We start from the raw sequence: 5000 nt of genomic DNA, 5'->3' as shown, positions 1-5000 counted from the left end.
GCCGGCCGCCCGGGAGTGTGTCCCGGGGGCCCGCGCGAACACGCAAGCGTCCGCTCAATTATTCTGCAAACAGGAGGAGGCTGAGCTCCCCTGCACAACACACCTCGAAACCCTCTCAGGTCCCGGCGGCGCGCAGCGCCGTCCTAAGTACTTGGTCGGGTTCGAGAGAGGCGCAATCGCCCGGAGTTAGGCGAGTAGACGCTTTAGGTGCGACCACCCGTGCTCCCAACTGAGCTTGCCGCTGCCGACAGAGGCCCGGGAGCGTGCTGTCGTGGCATTGCCGGCGGGAGACAACACGCGCCACCTACGGTGACCGGCAGCTCCAACGCCAGCGCCACAGAAGGACAAAAGCCCTACTTGGGTGCCGAAGCGAACTCTCCCAGCACAGCGCACGCGCCAACACGTCCGCACAGCTGCGATACAAACCACCTGCGAGAACCGCTGGGGCGACCGAGCAGCAGACGGCGTCGCGGCGCCGAGCGCCGGGCGGCGGCGCATCCTCAGCGCACAAAGTCCTCAATCGGACCAGCACACTGCAGATGGCCACCGCGCTTCGCACCGGGCCCGCGAGGACCTACTTTGGCCGCAAGGCGCCGCGAGCAGGGGGCGCCGGCGCGCAGCTGCGCCGCCTGCCGCGTCCGTCGGCCGGCGCGCCTGCCACCGGCCGCCCCCACCAGCCGGCTGTAGCGCGTGCGCCCACGCACCGCGCTGCCAGCACGCCGGGCGGCCCCCCCTCACCGGCCGGGGACGGTCCCACCCAGCCACCGCCGCGTATCGCCTCACACCCAGATCCCCTTTCACGTTCGTGGGCATGGTGGGTCCCCTTTCACGTTCGTGGGCATGGTGGGTATCCCTGAAACAACCGGTTAATAGCTCGACCGATCGTCGCCAACACTGATTCACCTCTAGCGAGAACAACCGCACCACAACGGGTTACCGGTTGTTCATTTGCGTAACGTCACCAGCAAACGTACACGTCCATCGCCATTTGCAACGAGTATTGCATGCCTGTGTCAGGTGTCACAACACACTACGTCTGCCCACATAGACGCAACAACATGTGCACGCCTAGAGAACACGTGGAAGGTAGACCCCGTACGTATGCGGTGTCCATTGCGCGAACGACTGTCAGCCCGCCTCTGCAGCATGTCGCAGATGTGGAACGCGGTGCAACATGCTATCACGGTGTGTGAGAAGAGACGACTACGTCCGAATACACGCTCCACTACATCAACAGACTGCTCATGCTGATCGCCATCCAGGGCGTCCGTTCCTCCCACACGTCTGTATGGCGTACCACACTGCAATCCAGCTCTTATAGGGAGACGACACGTAGCTGCGTGCACAATATTTGGACTGTATGGTCCGCCGTTGCTAGGCGCTGTCGTCATACGGTCACATGGGCCACGATGTATCATTCAGTACATACGGAGCAATGTGCAGTACAGTTTGTGGGTTTTGCGTACATCGGCGGACAGGTGACAGGCCGTACCACAACGTAGGCTGAGTACGTCGGCATGCGAAGGGCATTGAACATGCAAACTTCTCACCGACCAGCTTGCGAAGGCAGGGGGGAAGGGGGGGGGGGCATGTACGTCCTGCTGCTATCCACACTACAGTGTATAGCAGGAGCATGTGGAAAGTCAGCAACACCTGCAAGGTGTTTAACATGACGCGATACACAGGGGACCGGGCAGTGCGAGTAGCGAACTATATTGCGAGGGTTGCGGTTAGGCAACACTACACTACTTTAACGGGTTGCATAACAATTACAGAGCAGGTTCAGCGACAACGTGCGTCAGGTTAAGGCGCAATATAGTTTAGGTTACGGCGCACTTTAGGTTAGGTTAAGGCACATTATAGGTTAGGTTAAGGCACAACATGGGTTACGTTAAGGCACAACATGGGTTACGTTAAGGCACAACATGGGTTAGGTTAAGGCACAACATGGGTTAGGTTAAGGCACAACATGGGTTAGGTTAAGGCACAACATGGGTTAGGTTAAGGCACAACATGGGTTAGGTTAAGGCACAACATGGGTTAGGTTAAGGCACAACATGGGTTAGGTTAAGGCACAACATGGGTTAGGTTAAGGCACAACATGGGTTAGGTTAAGGCACAACATGGGTTAGGTTAAGGCACAACATGGGTTAGGTTAAGGCACAACATGGGTTAGGTTAAGGCACAACATGGGTTAGGTTAAGGCACAACATGGGTTAGGTTAAGGCACAACATGGGTTAGGTTAAGGCACAACATGGGTTAGGTTAAGGCACAACATGGGTTAGGTTAAGGCACAACATGGGTTAGGTTAAGGCACAACATGGGTTAGGTTAAGGCACAACATGGGTTAGGTTAAGGCACAACATGGGTTAGGTTAAGGCACAACATGGGTTAGGTTAAGGCACAACATGGGTTAGGTTAAGGCACAACATGGGTTAGGTTAAGGCACAACATGGGTTAGGTTAAGGCACAACATGGGTTAGGTTAAGGCACAACATGGGTTAGGTTAAGGCACAACATGGGTTAGGTTAAGGCACAACATGGGTTAGGTTAAGGCACAACATGGGTTAGGTTAAGGCACAACATGGGTTAGGTTAAGGCACAACATGGGTTAGGTTAAGGCACAACATGGGTTAGGTTAAGGCACAACATGGGTTAGGTTAAGGCACAACATGGGTTAGGTTAAGGCACAACATGGGTTAGGTTAAGGCACAACATGGGTTAGGTTAAGGCACACCATGGGTTAGGTTAAGGCACACCATGGGTTAGGTTAAGGCACACCATGGGTTAGGTTAAGGCACAACATGGGTTAGGTTAAGGCACAACATGGGTTAGGTTAAGGCACAACATGGGTTAGGTTAAGGCACAACATGGGTTAGGTTAAGGCACAACATGGGTTAGGTTAAGGCACAACGTAGGTTAGGTTAAGGCACAACGTGGGTTAGGTTAAGGCACAACGTGGGTTAGGTTAAGGCACAACGTGGGTTAGGTTAAGGCACAACGTGGGTTAGGTTAAGGCACAACATGGGTTAGGTTAAGGCACAACATGGGTTAGGTTAAGGCACACCATGGGTTAGGTTAAGGCACAACATGGGTTAGGTTAAGGCACAACATGGGTTAGGTTAAGGCACAACATGGGTTAGGTTAAGGCACAACATGGGTTAGGTTAAGGCACAACATGGGTTAGGTTAAGGCACAACATGGGTTAGGTTAAGGCACAACATGGGTTAGGTTAAGGCACAACGTAGGTTAGGTTAAGGCACAACGTGGGTTAGGTTAAGGCACAACATGGGTTAGGTTAAGGCACAACATGGGTTAGGTTAAGGCACAACATGGGTTAGGTTAAGGCACAACATGGGTTAGGTTAAGGCACAACATGGGTTAGGTTAAGGCACAACATGGGTTACGTTACGGCACAACATGGGTTACGTTACGGCACAACATGGGTTACGTTACGGCACAACATGGGTTACGTTACGGCACAACATGGGTTACGTTACGGCACAACATGGGTTACGTTACGGCACAACATGGGTTACGTTACGGCACAACATGGGTTACGTTACGGCACAAATTAGGTTAGGTTACGGCACAAATTAGGTTAGGTTAAGGCACAAATTAGGTTAGGTTAAGGCACAAATTAGGTTAGGTTAAGGCACAAATTAGGTTAGGTTAAGGCACAAATTAGGTTAGGTTAAGGCACAAATTTGGTTAGGTTAAGGCACAAATTAGGTTAGGTTAAGGCACAAATTAGGTTAGGTTAAGGCACGATATAGGTTAGGTTAAGGCACGATATAGGTTAGGTTAAGGCACGATATAGGTTAGGTTAAGGCACGATATAGGTTAGGTTAAGGCACGATATAGGTTAGGTTAAGGCACGATATAGGTTAGGTTAAGGCACGATATAGGTTAGGTTAAGGTACGATATAGGTTAGGTTAAGGTACGATATAGGTTAGGTTAAGGTACGATATAGGTTAGGTTAAGGTACGATATAGGTTAGGTTAAGGTACGATATAGGTTAGGTTAAGGTACGATATAGGTTAGGTTAAGGTACGATATAGGTTAGGTTAAGGTACGATATAGGTTAGGTTAAGGTACGATATAGGTTAGGTTAAGGTACGATATAGCGTAGGTTCAGATACACATTGTTGTAGGGAAAGGTGTATTGGGGGGGGGGGGGCGGCAGGTTCGTTGATAGTGATTATCGTAATTGGATGCCTGCGGTATTATCCGATTTGTCACGTCAGGATGCACTTTTGGCTCATGACAGGCGGCGCTCCGATTCCATGGTTGTGGCAGATCTGTGTCTTTCATTCCTGCCATTGTTTGTGTGCTGTGACAGGAGGCAGTATTGTGATGTTGGGTGCACCACTGTGTAGGACATGTGTGGGTGTTCGTGGCTTAGCTGAGCAATGTGCGGATGTCGGAAGGGTGGGATATTGTGTTTTCTGGGTGGACCTCCCGGTCTGGTAATGATAGTGTGGATTGTGTCATGTGGCGGAGAGGATGCACTGGATGTTCTTCCATGCTGGTGGTTAGATATTGTGTGTGATAAGAGAGTAGTGTGTGATAAGAGTGTCTGGCTGACGTGTGGTTCTCATTGTGTGCAGAGTCTTTCAGCATGTATAGGGACGGTTGTATATATTATCTGTATTCTGATGGCTCTGCATCTATTACTAATCAGTGCCGTGTATACGGTTACTCTAGTTCCAGTCGAAACTGTTCTATCTCTGTACATTAGTGACACTGCGGCTCCACTATGTTGCCGCCCCTGTCGGCCGTTTCCCCCAGTGTATGGCTAATGATTATCAGCAATCAGTCTATTAGTCAATACCGGTAGTGTGACGACGTCAAATGTCCGGGATGGGGGAAGCTACACCCTTCCCGTGGGTCAGGGCCTAGAAAGACTCTTCCCACGCAGGAGACTCGGACTGTCGTTACTCTTCCGAGACATATATGTGCCCAGCGTTTTTTTGCGGCTGCGAGTGCAACGCCAGG

The sequence above is a fragment of the Schistocerca serialis genome, unplaced genomic scaffold, assembly GCF_023864345.2.
Source record: "Schistocerca serialis cubense isolate TAMUIC-IGC-003099 unplaced genomic scaffold, iqSchSeri2.2 HiC_scaffold_387, whole genome shotgun sequence".
In the NCBI taxonomy this organism is placed as follows: domain Eukaryota; kingdom Metazoa; phylum Arthropoda; class Insecta; order Orthoptera; family Acrididae; genus Schistocerca; species Schistocerca serialis.
The sequence above is the reverse complement of the archived record's forward strand: the minus strand, read 5'-3'. Positions refer to the sequence as shown.